This window comes from Alosa pseudoharengus, unplaced genomic scaffold (assembly GCF_046254945.1).
Source record: "Alosa pseudoharengus isolate Yale_2024_CS ecotype anadromous, Long Island Sound unplaced genomic scaffold, YU_APseudo_1.1 YU_APseudo_1.1_scf_4, whole genome shotgun sequence".
Lineage (NCBI taxonomy): Eukaryota > Metazoa > Chordata > Actinopteri > Clupeiformes > Clupeidae > Alosa > Alosa pseudoharengus.
The window spans coordinates 44,525,536-44,540,969 of record NW_027468774.1 but is presented as its reverse complement, the minus strand read 5'-3'; the positions used below and the strand labels follow the sequence as shown (position 1 = coordinate 44,540,969).

Here is a 15,434-nt window from a genome sequence, read left to right as displayed (position 1 = left end):
AATTCTCATTTCAACAGTGAACTGAGGGCATTTCAATAGACACAGAAACAATAATTTGATATCAGATTTCTCTTTCCCTTTGTTTTCCTGACTTGTGGTCAGATATACATTGAAGACACTCCATGATGGATTATGGGATTTTAGATGAGTTCACCTTGGGATTTATACCATACATATGAGCATGCAAAGAAGTTACCAATCCATATTGCATTCAAGTTTTTTATTGTTGCAATGCACACACATCAATTCAAAAGCAGCGAATACATGAAAAATATCCCCACTCCATGACTAAACTACTGTAGCAGTTGCCTTACAACCAATGACTTTAGAGAGAAAAATAGAGAAAGCTTTTTTTATATTCATAGTTTACTACACCATCGCTTACCACTTTTCCTCTTTGATCCTCCAGATCATTTTAATATTGAAAATCTTTCTACATAATAATCTCATTCAAGCAATTACAGAATGCACATTAGGCATGCACACAGGCAATTACTGTAGTGTGATCAGACTCAAGAGCCTCGAACAGTGTCAAAGCATTTTAGCATGAACAGCAGGCGATGAAAGGAGAATTGCTTTGATGTCATTACACTAAACACTTTTCTCCCCAAGAGTCTCTGTTATTCACTGGCATCCTTTCCCTGCAAAGAAAGAAAAGAAAAAGAAAGACAGAGAGAGAGAGAGAGAGAGAGAGAGAGAGAGATAAAACACATTCCACATTAGCCCATTCAGATGAAATGCACAAATCCATCCCCAGGCATAATCCCATTGTGATGCTCGCCGTGTCTCGCCATCGACTCACTTTGGCTCCCATGTCTCGGCTCTTGGCTCGCATCTTGTTGACCTGGGACTCGGCGCTATCGGCTCTCTCCTGAGCCTCCTCCAGCTCATGCTGCACCTTCCTTAACTTTGATAAGTACATGTTGGCTTGTTCCTCCTGTAAGACAGTAAACAAATTAAAGTTGTGTTTCATGTAAAGTTCTCTTCTCAAGCCCAACCCATTTGTGTGTGCTGATACTCACAGACTGTTCGGCCTGCCTTTTGTATGTTTTCACCTTCAGCTGCAGTTTATCCACAAGCTCTTGTAGACGCAGGATATTCTTTCTATCCTCCTCAGACTATTTAAAGAAATGAGTGTGTGTGTGTATGAAAATAGTCCATTACTAACCAGGATTAAGCAGTCTAGCATTCCACATGTGAGTTGATTTTTTGTCAACCTACCTGGTAAGAAAGCTCCTTAATTCTGCGTTCATATTTGTGCAAGCCTTTTATGGCATCAGAACTCTGTCTCTGCTCCAACTCCAGCTCGTTCTCAAGTTCACGCACCTAAAAGACAAAGAATAGCTATTTTTACGGCCATGGAAAACGTATCTGCAAAGCCCTCTCTTGTTTGTCTGTGCATGTGCACTGGTGTTGTGTTGCTCTCACTTTGGACTCCAGTTTCTGGAGTTGCTTTTTGCCACCCTTCATGGCCAGGTTCTCAGCCTCGTCCAGGCGGTGCTGCAGGTCTTTGACGGTGGTCTCCAGGTTCTTCTTCATCCTCTCCAGGTGAGCACAGGTGTCCTGCTCCTTCTTCAGCTCCTCAGCCATCATAGCAGCCTTGGCACAAAAACCAAAGGTTTATTATATTCATGTAATGCACTATAACCATGACATGTCATATTCCCGTGTACTAGAGTGAGGTATGTTGTTTTACGTCAGTGATGGCCTTTTTGGCTTTCTCCTCGGTATCCCTGGACTCTTGAGTAGTGTCCTCCATTTTAGATTGAATCTGGTTCAGGTCAGTCTCCAGCTTCTTCTTGCTGTTGAGCAAGCTCACATTCTACGGGAAAAAAACACAACTGTCAATACTGCTCAGTGATCCCCAGAATAATCATCTGTCTTCAATGTAACTGACTAGGGCTGCATAATTATCGCAATCGCAATTTCAACCAATGCAATTATTTAATCGCAAAGGCTACAATTCATCGTGTATGGTTAATCTTTTTATGATTTATGATTTTTATGTTCATGTCATCTTCTTTGTGTGTCAGACAGTGAAGCTCACCAGTCAGGAGTGCTATGCTTCTCATGCACAAGGCATGCTCACCAATCGGAAAAGACATTTGGAATGTTGAACTAAATCTTGACATTGATATTCAAAAAATGATATCACCAATCACAATCGCAAGATTCACATTGTCCGTAAGAAAAATCGCAATTAGATATTTTCTCCAAATCATGCTGCCCTTTAACTGACCCTGTAGCTACCTGTGAGTGCAGTAGCTGAACCCGCTCACTAGCGTCCACCAACTCCTGCTCAGCCAACTTGCGGCTCCTCTCGGTCTGTTCCAGAGCGGCCCTGATCTCCTCAATCTCGGCCTGCAGCAGGTTGGTCCGCCGCTCCGTCATGGCCACCTGCTCTTTCATGTCATCGTTATTTCTCAGCGTGTCCTCAAGATGAATCTGAACATCCTTTTGAAATGAATATATGTGTTAAGGGCACTGGTTATATTGTTGTGAATCTAAAAGACAACCTGAAAGCCCCATTTGATTCATCTGTTCACCTTTAGCTGAGCCTGTAGGTTCCTCAGGTGTTTCTGAGCTTCGCTGGCTTGCCTGTTGGAATGGCTCAGTTGAATCTCCATCTCGTTCAGGTCTCCCTCCATCTTCTTCTTGATTCTCAGGGCGTCATTCCTGCTCCGGACCTCTGAGTCCAGAGTGCTCTGCATGGACTCTATGATCCTCTGGCTGCTCCTTTTCAGTTGATCCATCTCCTCGTCCTTCTCTGGGATCTTTCGCTCCACTTCAGACTTCACTTGATTCAGTTCCAGCTGCACGCGGAGGATCCTCGACTCCTCGTGCTCCAGGGACGCCTCAAAAGGAAATGAACATTGATACTGCATGAACATGATACAGCGCTACTGTTGTCCTCTACGTATGTCTTTGAGCCCAAAAAGACACTACGACCCCTAGTACTAGCACTAGTGTCTCCTGAAAGACATGTATCTGTCATTATTGAGCTTAATACAAGTTTTGTGTTACTGCGTTTAACCAACACTTGCAAGCAACTGTGTGAAGTACTATTCTTGCTTAAGAAGAAGAAGTTCTCCTTTATTCAGAACTCCTTCATTCCATTCATACTCTCTCAACTGTTTTATACCAAGTGGTTATCACTGAACACTGTGCTTTTGAAGCAGAAATGGCTGTTGATGCAATGGCCCTGTGATAATGTCCGTGTGTTGTGATTTTGCGACTGCATTTCTGTGCTGTGGAGTGTATGATTCCAAGACAAGTTCATAGTGGTATAGCACAGGATGCACAGTAGCCACACTGGTATGGAAACAAGGTTACCTCAGCCTCCTCCAAGGAGGTCTGAATCTCTGTCTTCTCTTGTTCTGCTTGTTTCTTTAACTTTTCAATTTCATGAAGGGTTTTTCCTGACTCTCCGAGTTGGTCTGTGAGATCCATGATCTCCTCTGAAAAATACAAATGGAATATTTGATGAAAATGTTCTATGGAATTAACTTTTTGATTACATGAAAGTCAACTTCTTTCAAGGATCAGGCTCTTACGCTGCAGGTTTTTGTTTTCACGTTTCATCGTTTCAAGATGTTCCAGAGATTCCTCGTAGGAATGTTTCAGTTTGAAATTTTCTGTGCCCATTGCACGCACTTCTTTCATAGCCGCCTCCAGTTCAGCCTGGCTCTCCTCATACTTCTGCTTCCACTCTGCCAGGACCTACAGTGCATGAGCAAAAAAACATTTATATTAGAGACATTGTTTATCTTATCACAGACATGTCATATTAAAGAATAATTCCGGTGTGATTTTGACCTAAAGTGTTTTGAAACATGATACCGAGTGTGAACGTATGTCTCATAGCCCATCTCGGCTTGTCCCCTGCACTCCGAAATCTGGCGTTAGTTAGCCGATGCTACCAACAAGGCGGTCAATGGTGGTGCCTCGGCATCGGCATAGCCATGCAAATAAATCACTGTTTTACACCATTTACGAGGCTCAATGTATCTCCAGACTTCATTGGTAGACTTCCGAGGGCCCTGACATTTAAAACGAGACATTGAGAACTTTGAAAAAGCACTGGTAGTTTACTTACAAGACGATTTATACAGACAGTATCTTCTCGAAGTTTAGCGTTTGCAGCCATCTTGAATTTAGTCACGATAAGTCGAGCGACGAGTAAGAATATACAGGTATGATAAGGGATCAGATTCCAAAAATAATTCCGTGGAAATGCATTGATTCCAGTTGCTGCTACTGGAAGAAACTGTAATCCATGCATTTCCACAGAATTATTTTTGGAATCTGATCCCTTATCAAAGTCAAAGTCAAAGTCAAAGTCAGCTTTATTGTCAATTTCTTCACATGTTCCAGACATACAAAGAGATCGAAATTACGTTTCTCACTATCCCACGGTGGAGACAAGACATATTTTACCAATTTTAAGTCCACAGACAAACATAACATTCAAGTAAACAAAAAAGTAAGTAAATAAGTAAATAAGAGGGCACATATAATGAAAAAATAAGAGCAGCAAAATTTGGTTGAAATTGTGCATAGACAGTCAATAAAATAAAATACTAGTGCAAAGTCAGGCCAATAAGAGGCTGAGGTAGTTCTGTTTGACCTAAGTAAGAAATAAAGTGGCATAGTGGTGCAAGTTATGTAAGAGCAGCAGAAGTGTTGTGTTTTCAGGACAACAACAACAAGTTGCAAAGTGTACAAGTGTGCAAGTGGAGTGGTGCAGGCGGCCATTTGTGGGTCCAATGTCCAGGATGTTATGTAGCTGAGTGTGGAGGGGGGAGAGGAGGGAGAGAGTTCAGCATCCTAACAGCTTGGTGTATGAAGCTGTTGGTGAGTCTGGTAGTGCGGGAGCGCAGGCTTCTGTACCTCTTCCCAGAGGGCAGTAGATCAAACAGATTGTGAGCGGGGTGACTTGCATCACTCACAATTTTGGTCGCCTTGCGGGTGAGGTGGGTGGTGTAAATGTCCTTCAGGGAGGGGAGTGAAGCACCAATAATCCTTCCAGCTGTGTTCACTATGCGCTGCAGGGCTTTCCTGTTGTATTCAGTGCAGCTTCCGCCCCACACAGCGATACAGCTGGAGAGGATGCTCTCAATGGTGCCTCGGTAGAATGTGGTCATGATGGCTGGTGGAGCACTATGATAATTATCATACCTGTTCATTCTTACTCGTCGCTCGACTTATCGTGACTAAATTCAAGATGGCTGCAAACGCTAAACTTCGAGAAGATACTGTCTGTATAAATCCAATGAAGTGTGGAGATACATTGAGCCTCGTAAATGGTGTAAAACAGTGATTTATTTGCATGGCTATGCCGATGCCGAGGCACCACCATTGACCGCCTTGTTGGTAGCATCGGCTAACTAGCGCCAGATTTCGGAGTGCAGGGGACAAGCCGAGATGGGCTATGAGACATACGTTCACACGTATATCACATACGTATCATGTTTCAAAACACTTTAGGTCAAAATCACACCGGAATTCTCCTTTAAGACGATGGTAGTTTTAAGAAGATGGTAGTTAGGCTTTGCTCATTGAAATATGAAATGTATTATAAAAGGTATTGCTGTGTTTTCATAAAGTTCTTGCCTTGTCAAAAGTCCTTTGCTTCTTGTCCAGGGCAGCTGCAGCTGAATTTGCCCTCTCCAGATCCGTCATGAGATCCTCCACCTCACTCTGCAGCCTCTGCTTGGTCTTCTCCAGAGAGGAGCACTTGGAGCTGACCACTCCGACCGCCTCCTCTGCCTCCTGAAGACGCTGGGCCAGCTTCTTCCTGTCAGATTTAACATTTCGAATACATAAATATATACACAGCATTATCAATGCAGTTATATACTATCTACATGTAGTAAATATACCATGAGATGGTAAAAGTACACACTTTCCATCCATCTTCAATCAAGTAGAACTACAGATACCTCTGTAAAAATTCAACTTCTTTACTCCAGTAAAAATAACAAAGTACAGACTGAAATGTACTGAAATATAAAGTATACAAGTAGAAGGTATCCTAGCCTTTTTGAAGGACTATTATACCTGTTGTTTCTGTTAAAAGAAGCAGACTGTAGCCTACAATGATATTCCAATTTAACAACTGTAACTCCTTAACAACTATTTCCCTGTCACTGACTTAGTTACTTTCCATCTCACATATATTTACAAATCCATTTTTCACATATTTTGATGCTTATGTAGTGATGTGATATTTACTTGGCCTCTTCGAGTTCCTCGGTGCGCTGGATGGCGTCCGTCTCGTACTTGGTTCTCCACTGCGCCACCTCGCTGTTGGCCTTGGACATGCAGCGCTGCAGCTCAGCTTTGGCCTCCTGCTCCTCCTCAAACTGCTCCCGCAGGAGGTCACAGTCATGGCGGGAGGACTGCAGACCATGGGCCAGGGCATTCTTGGCCTGTTAAACAATTTAAATAATAACAATTTTTAATATGATTTTTTGGGCTTTATTGCCCAATAAAAATATGATAGGATAGTGAAGAGGCAGACAGGAAGTGAGTGGGAGAGAGAGATGGGGTGGGATCAGGAAATGACCCAGGTCGGACTCAAACCCGGGCCCCCGTAGGCATGGTACAGACACTGTAACCAATTACGCCACAGTGCCCCAAAATAATTAGGATTTTTGAAATGTTTGCTAATAACATTTTTATGTTGCCACTTATCTGTTCTTGTTTACTTTACATACTTTAGTTTCTTCCTCGTTTTGCCTCTTTAGCTCTTCAAGTTGTTGAATGTACGCCTGTTTTCCTCTTGTTAGCTGAGACAGCAAGGACTCCTTCTCTTCGACATGGCGTGCCATCTCACCTACACCCAGAAAAACACCCATAGTTTCTTTTTGGTGTTTTTGGTGGAGTTTTGAACATTCTAAGAAAAGATTCCATTCCAGAGCAATCCCAGGTTTTAAAATACCATGTTAAAATTCAGAGCCATATTATAGAGATGATAGAGATATCTCGGGCTCTGTTTGAATTTAATGAACCCAGATATTCTTTAGAACGTTCATTTTCCAACATTCTTGTCACACCGGTGTGACACCCTTAAGGGTAAAGGTTAATTATGAAAATTAGCTTTCAGCATTACCATTTTCTGTCTGCAACCGAGCCTTCTGGGAAGAAAGGTCATTGATGAGTCTCAGTTGCTCCTCTTGTCTGGTTTTCACCTCACTTAGCTGGTCTTCAAGGGCATGACACATCTTCTCAAGATTCACCTATGAAATACATACGTCATCACAGCTTGTGCACAAAGTACACTAGTATCTGAGATCCACTCAGCAACATTTAGGACTTTCTTTCACCTTAGCTTTAGCTATAGTCTCCATATTGCTCGTGAGGTCATCCACCTCCATTTTCAGTTCACTCTTCTCCTTCTCCACCTTCTGCTTGACCCGCTGGAGGTTGTCGATCTGCTCCCCCAGCTCGGCCACGGTGTCGGCATGCTTCTTGCGCAGGGCGGCGGTGGTGGCCTCATGGTGTAGAGTGGACTCCTCCAGGTCCCGCCGGAGCTTCTGGCACTCCGCCTCCCGCTTCTTGTTCATCTCGATCTGGGCGGAGGTGGCGCCTCCGGCCTCCTCCAGCCTCTCGCTGATCTCCTCCAGCTCCCTGGACAGATCTGACCGCTGCTTCTCCACTTTGGCACGGGCAGCGCGCTCAGCCTCAATCTCCTCCTCCAGTTCTTCAGTGCGGGCCTGGGCATCAGGAAGAGAAGTGGAGTTCATCATCAGTTAGCCATAATTTCCAATGAGCAATGTCTGTATGAAATGGGTTGATCACCTGAAGCTCTTTGATTTTCTTCTGAATCTGAGAAGCAAGCGACTGCTCATCCTCAATCTTACTTTGAAGCTGTGTGACCTCAAAGTCTTTCCTGAACAAAAAAAATATTTACAGGTGGAAAAGACAAAATTACAATAAAGATCTCCTTGTGACAAACTCCACATAATGAATGCACAGCGTATACAGTGGTTCAGCATTTGGTACTTTTTCAACTTTTCCTCCAGCTGTTGCCTCTCATTCTCCAGGTCCATTGTGGACTCCAGGGCCAGTTTCAGATCCCCCTCCAGCTTCCGCTTTGCCCTCTCAAGGTCCATCCGAACCTTTCGATCTTGCTCAAGAGAACCCTCCATCTGAATAAAAGGAAAGAAAAACAAGCCACATACACATAAACACATACATTTATATCTGAACATCTACCTCATGTTCAAGAGATCCTGCTGTGTGAGAAGAAGGAAACAATATACAACACCACCACCACGAAAACCACCACCAATAAACAACAACAACAACAACAACAACAACACAATGCATTCATATAGTGCTTTTCAAGGCGCCCAAAGTGCTTTAAAGTGAACGGGAAACCTCACTAACCACCACCAATGTGAAGCACCATCATAACAACATCATAACAATGTCTACACTGGTAACGGTATATACAATATGTAAGTCATCAATCAGCTCATACAGACTCACGTCTTCTACTTGCTGCTCCAGCTTAGTCTTGGCTTTGGTCAGGGTGTTGACCTTGTCCTCTTCAACCTGAAGGTCATCTAGCATCTGCTGATGGGACTCCTGCAGGGCTTTCTTCTCCTTGGTCAGCTTAGAAATACTCTCCTCCTGAGCAATGATCTCCTCAGTCAGGTTCTTCACCTGTGTGGTAGGACAATCAAATCATGTCAATCACATACAGTATGTTACAGACTATTAATGTTATTTCTATTATTATTATTATTTCTCAATATCAATGAGGTACATTTCCAGACAAAACACAGACAGATTATGAAATATGATTCATTAGTTATTTTACAAATGATTCCATTGTGGGGATGCATGGACACAACTCAGACCTTATTCTCCATAGCATGTTTCTCCTTCTCCACTTTAGCCAAGGTGAGCTCCAAGTCGTCCATGTCCTTCTTGAGCTCAGAGCACTCATCCTCCAACTTCCTCTTCTTGGCGGTCAGCTCAGAATTGATTTCCTCCTCGTCCTCCAGCCTCTCAGTCGTCTCCTTCAGCTTTGCCTCCAGCTGTATCTTGCTCTTAATTAACCCCTCGCACCTCTCCTCCGCATCCACCAGGTTATCTGATTCCTTTCACAAATTATAAAAGAAAATAGGCAGTTAGAGAGATACACAAATAAATTAAAACGTAACAAAAAATAAATGAATAAAACAAAAAAGGACATAAGGGTTGTACATATACTCGACCAGACTAAAACAATTTTCAATGGAAACTTTTAATGATTTTAAGTATAGGACTAGGTTAAATCTATATACAGGAAACCAGCCAATAGAGTTGGGAAATAAGACATACTGCCTGGACTTGAAGGAGAAGGTCATTCTTCTCCTGCACAACTGAGACCAGTTTCTCCTCCAGCTCCTTGCGTCTGCTCTCAGATTTGGCCAGGTCCTCTTTGCACTTAGCAAAGTCCTCCTTCATCTGCGCCATCTCCTTCTCAGACTCAGCACTCTTCAGCAGGGGCTTCATCTTGAAGTACAGACGCATCCATGGCCAGTGTTTGACATTCATAAATGCCCGGATGTTGTACTGGATAGTGTAGATGGATTCCCTTTTCAAATAGAATGATGATATGAATGATTATATTCATTTTTAGGAAAGCACAGTACAGTAGATCACATTGAATACCTCCTGTCAAGCATCTTCTTGTACTCCATTCTCACGACGTATGCACGACAGACGGCCTGAATACAGGTGACCACTTGGGCCAGACGCTCATCTCTCATCTCCTCCAGGACTCCCAGGAGACCCGCTTTAAAGAACACCTGTGTGAGACAACATATTTCAATTCCAGAGAACATACTTCAATCACAAGGTTTTAAGGTTTAAATGGTCAAATCTTCGCCTATTGTTTATATTTGATATAATTATGATTTAGTTAAATAGATAGATAGGCTTTGTTTAATACTTTGGAAGACAACATACAGAAATCAGATTTTCATGTACATTCTCACAAAGATGTCAACTCAATAAAGAGCTTATGTCAATTATGGTCCTCATTTCTGTGTGGTTTAATTGCAATATAAGTGTAGATAATGGAGAGTTGCACCTTGGTGTGTCCAAACTTATACTGTGAGTGATCAACATCAATTGAGCCCAACAGCTTCTCCGCAGCTTTTTTGTTGTCCATGAACTGACCTTCAGGAACTGCACTAGCATTCAGGATCCTGTATCTAAAACATATTCAGAGTTGCAGGTTTCAATGACAGATGATGAAATCCAGTACTATATACATGGATTTCTATGCAACGTCATGAAAACATGTGTGCGCAACTAAGAGGCAGAAAGCACCATAGAGCAGTGCTCTCCATGAAAAAAATAAAATGAGTTTTTGTGCTGAAAACGGCACCAATTCGAAATCACAATGGTTAGAGAATGTTCAATATGTTCAGTATCCCTAACGGAATGCATGTCTTCGCCAAAAATGCCAAAAGACGATGTTATATTAATAATGCAAATGAACGGCAAACTCTGAAATATAGTCGGAAATGAGATGTTATTATCGTTGAGACAACAGGGGTATACAAAAAATGTATAACGTTGTGGACGGCCACCAAGCGTCTTCTTCCCCACGGCTGCGCGCGGATCTAGTTTTGTAGGTAAACCTGTGAATATGCTCATATAGTAAACTTCTTAAATGAATTATTGTTATTAACCACGAATACTAAATATCATTAAACACCTGTGTTCCTTTATTCATTTTAATAAAGTACATTGCACTATTAATTCATAGTTAAGTATGAAATACATAGTAATTAAAGACACCTGAGGTAGCAGAGGTCTGATATCCATCCAGGGAGCATACCTTTGCTTGAAGTCCCCGTATAAGATTCTGCTGGGGAAGCCCTTCCTACAGATTCTGATGCCTTCCAGTACACCGTTACAGCGCAGCTGGTGGATGACCAAGTTGTTTTCCATGGCACCTGATATCAGTAGCACATGCATGACCAACAGCAGAAGGAAACGATCAGAATTTACTGAATATCCTACAGAAAAACACACAAAAAGTACCTGGTGTTTTTGTCTCGTTTGGGATCAAACATCGCACAAAGTGTGGATGAGTGGTCCTCAGGTTTGACATCAGCTTATTCAGGTTTTCCTACATAAACACAAGAGTTTTTTATTTTACTTTTGGCAACAAGAAGGTATCCTATGTTTCATATACCTGGAGAAGTGTTTACCCTGAACAGAGCGGAGACCGTTTGAAAAGATGAGCCCTTCTTTTTCGCAGCTTTCTTTCCACCAGCGGCGGCACCAGAATCTAAAATTCACATAATAAATTAATATTTAGTGGTAGTAGTAGTAGTAGTTGTTGTAGTAGTTGTTATAATAGTTGTAGTTGTTGTAGTTGTAGTTGTTGTTGTTGTTGTTGTTGTTGTATTTTTAATTGTTAAAGTAGTAGTTCTAGTAGTAGTAGTGGTGGAAATTAATTAGATTATTTAGATTGCAATATTGTAACATAGACATTTCAGACTCAACATAAATTCATATGAATTTACCATCACTGCCAGAAAAATTTGCATACAGCATCCCAAGAATTTTCACTGAGGCTTTCTGGTACAGCTGCACAACAGACTCATTCAGGGGATCTTTGTTCTTCTCTAACCAGCCGGAGATGTTGTAGTCAACAGTGCCGGCATAGTGAACCAGGGAGAAGTGGCCCTCAGGTTTGCCTTTGACAGCCTTTGGCTTCAGAAAGCAGTTGTTCTTGCCCAGATGTTGGTCATACAGCTTGTTCTTAAATGATGTGTCAGTTGATTTGGGGAACATGCACTCCTCCTCAAGAATGGAAAAGATGCCCATTGGCTGTTAAAAATGACAATAATCATAAGTGACACTCATGTAAACTCAAACGTGTATAAGCATTAACACATTTTTAGTGTGTATACTTGGTGAAATGGACCTTTTCAATAAGCTCAATGCAGGCAGCCAGATCCATCCCGAAGTCTATGAAGGCCCACTCAATCCCTTCCTTCTTGTACTCCTCTTGCTCCAGAACAAACATGTGGTGGTTGAAAAACTGTTGCAGTTTCTCATTAGTGAAGTTGATGCAGAGCTGCTCCAATGTGTTGAACTAAACCAATAAGAAAAACATGAAATACAAAAAAACGAGTTAATTTTTGTAGCCGTTAGTGTTTTCATTATGCATTGATTTTGTATCATGTGTTATATTGTGCTGTGATGAGTCGTGTTGTATTGTGAGCATACCAAGGCACTTTCTTATCAACTGTGTTGTTGAAATGGCAATAAACCTGAACTTGAACTTGAAAACCTACATCAAAGATTTCAAATCCTGCAATATCCAAGACCCCAATGAAATGCTGTCTTTGTTGTTTGGTGTCCAGCTGCTGATTGATCCGCATAACCATCCACATGAACATCTTCTCATACACAGACTTTGCCAGGGCACCAATGGAGTTGTACACCTAAGGCATAAAACAGCAACATCATCATTTATCTGGTCAAAGTTATAAGTGTAGGCAAACAGAAGTAACCATGCAACCTAAACCAAATGCTTACTCAATGTCCTACTCAGTTTTAGGTGACAAGATATAGAAAAAAACAGATAAATATGGGTAATACAGTAGGTACAAAATGTAGAACGAGGTTCTACTGCAGCATGGTCTTACTTGTTGGACATTTTGTCCCTTGGTGACATACTCATTCCCGACCTTCACCCGGGGATAGCACAGATTCTTCAGCAGGTCTGCTGAGTTGAGGCCCATCAGATAGGCAGCTTTATCTGCCACTAAACAAATGAGCAGATAACATAAACCCAAAGTTACGTTCAACGCAAAATAATCTCATTCTATTTGCAGTAATAGCTAACTTTGCCATAACAAAGTTATGAACCAAACAGTAGCAATAACTTTTAACCCTTCAGAACATAATGTAAATAACAAACATAACAAACACATCAGCCTGTCAAATTGCTTCAGTATAACATAGTAGCAGTAGAAGAATAAGCTGAACCTCTGAGATGAAGGTGTTTTACCCTCTGTGCCATCAGGCTCAGCCTGCTCCTCACGCTGTTTCTGCTTGAACTTCATATTCCCATAATGCATCACAGCTCCTGTCAGCTTATAGATGCTCATCTTTTCCTCAGCAGAGAAGCCAAGAATACCAATGGCTTCCTGTAACACACAAACAAAATGTTATTGTTTCGCTTTGTTTGTGTCTTGGTTTGTTTTGCTTGTTTTGAAAATAACCTCACATCATCAAACTGTGTTTTACTTACATCGGTTGCCATCAGTTCTTCAGCGTCATCGATGCTTTTTACTGCCACCTCCCCTTGGCTGATGAAGGCGAAGTCATATGGATTTGTGGTAATGAGAAGCAGATCTATAAAGTATATCTATGTATGTTAGTCAACATTACAGAATGCTTCCTAAGAATACTAATGCTTCCAGAAAAATAACCATTTCAAATAGTATGTTATCACTGTATCAATAATTTACCAATTAGTTCTGGCTTCTTGTTGCAAGTAAGCTGGTAAAAAATGTGATAGCTTCTCTCAGCTCCCAGCTAAAATGTAACTCTGGATTTTTCCAGGAGATCTGTAGTAGCCACGTGGCACCATAATGAATGAGAAGACATAATAATGTTATGTTATACATTGTTATACACAATTTATGTTATATCTGTAATTTTGGTATTTCTTTGTTGACATTTATAGGATACTCACATGTCTCAATATCGGCTGATGCCAGTTTACCTGTCATTCCAAAGTGTATTCTAATAAACTTTCCCTGCAATAAAAAAATTCAGCATCTACTTCTGTGCTGTTGGTATGCTGTTTATACAGGATATGAATTATAAATGAGTTAAGAATGATGTACTCACAAAACGAGATGAGTTGTCATTTCTCACTGTCTTGGCATTGCCAAAAGCCTCCAGTAGAGGGTTAGCCTGGATGATTTGATCCTCCAGGGTACCCTGTGGCCAAAGCAAACTGTAAATATATTTTTGATGAGTTTGCTTGGGCTATTTGGCAAAATAGCAATAACAAACAAAATCCTTTGCCTTCATTTTGCTGACAACTTCTTTTTTCTTGTCCGAAGACACTGCAATTGTTGCGAAGTACTGGATGACACGTTTGGTGTTCACAGTTTTCCCTGCACCAGATTCTCCACTAAAGAATATCAGAATATTCTGTTAATTTTTAATGTATTGTATGAGTAATAGTGGCATTGGTAAAAGACATCACCACAGCTGTGATTTGACTGTAGCAGGTGATATATGTTAATATATACAAGTCTGCTGGTCAATTGAATCAGAATTAAAAGAATACTTACGTGATCAGGATAGACTGATTCTCCCTGTCTACAACAACACAAAAATAAAAATTTTGATAAAACAGAACTGTAACTCTAAAAGTAAATGACAACATTTTCCCACAAAGTCCCCTCACCAGTAAGCATGAACTGATAAGCATTATCAGACAGAGCAAAAATATGTGGGGGGACCTCCATCCTTTTCTTTCCTCTGTATGCAGTCACCACCTCGGGGTTGTAGACGGGGAGCCACTTGTACGGGTTCACAGTCACACAGAACAACCCAGAATAGGTCTGACATATGGGGAGAAGACTCCATATTACATCCAAAGCCAGCAATAAATAATGTATTAATGTAATTCATTGCTTTTGGAGGTTTACTGACTAGAAATGCAATTCTTACATAGATCATCCAGGCTGCATAACGCTCTTTGAGGTTAAACAGCACACATGGTTCGTTGAGGTGAGTCATCATGGCCATGTCCTCAATCTTGTCAAATTTGGGCGGATTCAGAGGAAAGACTTGGTCCTCCTTGACAGTTACAATCTAAGTTTTTGAAAATAAATTTTATAAGAGGTATGCTTCCTTGCAAGGTTATAGCAAAACAGCTAAACATATATAATATAATAATAATAACACATTTTATTTCTATAGCGCTTTTCAAGAAAAAAAGATGCTTTATTATTTCACATGAAAATATGATCAATGATCAATTATCAAATCTGATGACACTACATTCCACAACTTAAAGAGATATTTGATGCTGCTGTACTGTAATGCAAACAGACAGTGAGATATAATGGTATGCATGCCACATACCCTGCTGTCCAGGGTCTCCACTGTAGCTTTGTCTCCATCTTTGCTCATGATGGTTCCTTTCACATACAGTTCCTTTTCATCGCAGACAAAGCAGGCCGTTTTGCCATCAAAGGGCCTGCTCTGGGACTCTATGCGCTCTTTCTCGCTCTTGCATAGGTACTGGGCAGCCACCCCAAAGACTGCCATCTCTGCGTCAGAACTCATTCTGGTCCTTTGAGCAAGAGCGCCAGTGGAATAAGATGTCTTTAGACACTGGCGATCTTTGTTCAAAAAGAAAGTGAAGACTAAAAGAAACACAA

The 15,434-nt window shown here is 41.3% G+C and overlaps 1 pseudogene; it reads right to left on the bottom strand.

Moving 5' to 3' along the window:
* Positions 1-296: 296 nt before the first annotated feature.
* LOC143102741 (myosin-4-like) lies at positions 297-15,339 on the bottom strand (annotated as a pseudogene).
* Positions 15,340-15,434: the final 95 nt, after the last annotated feature.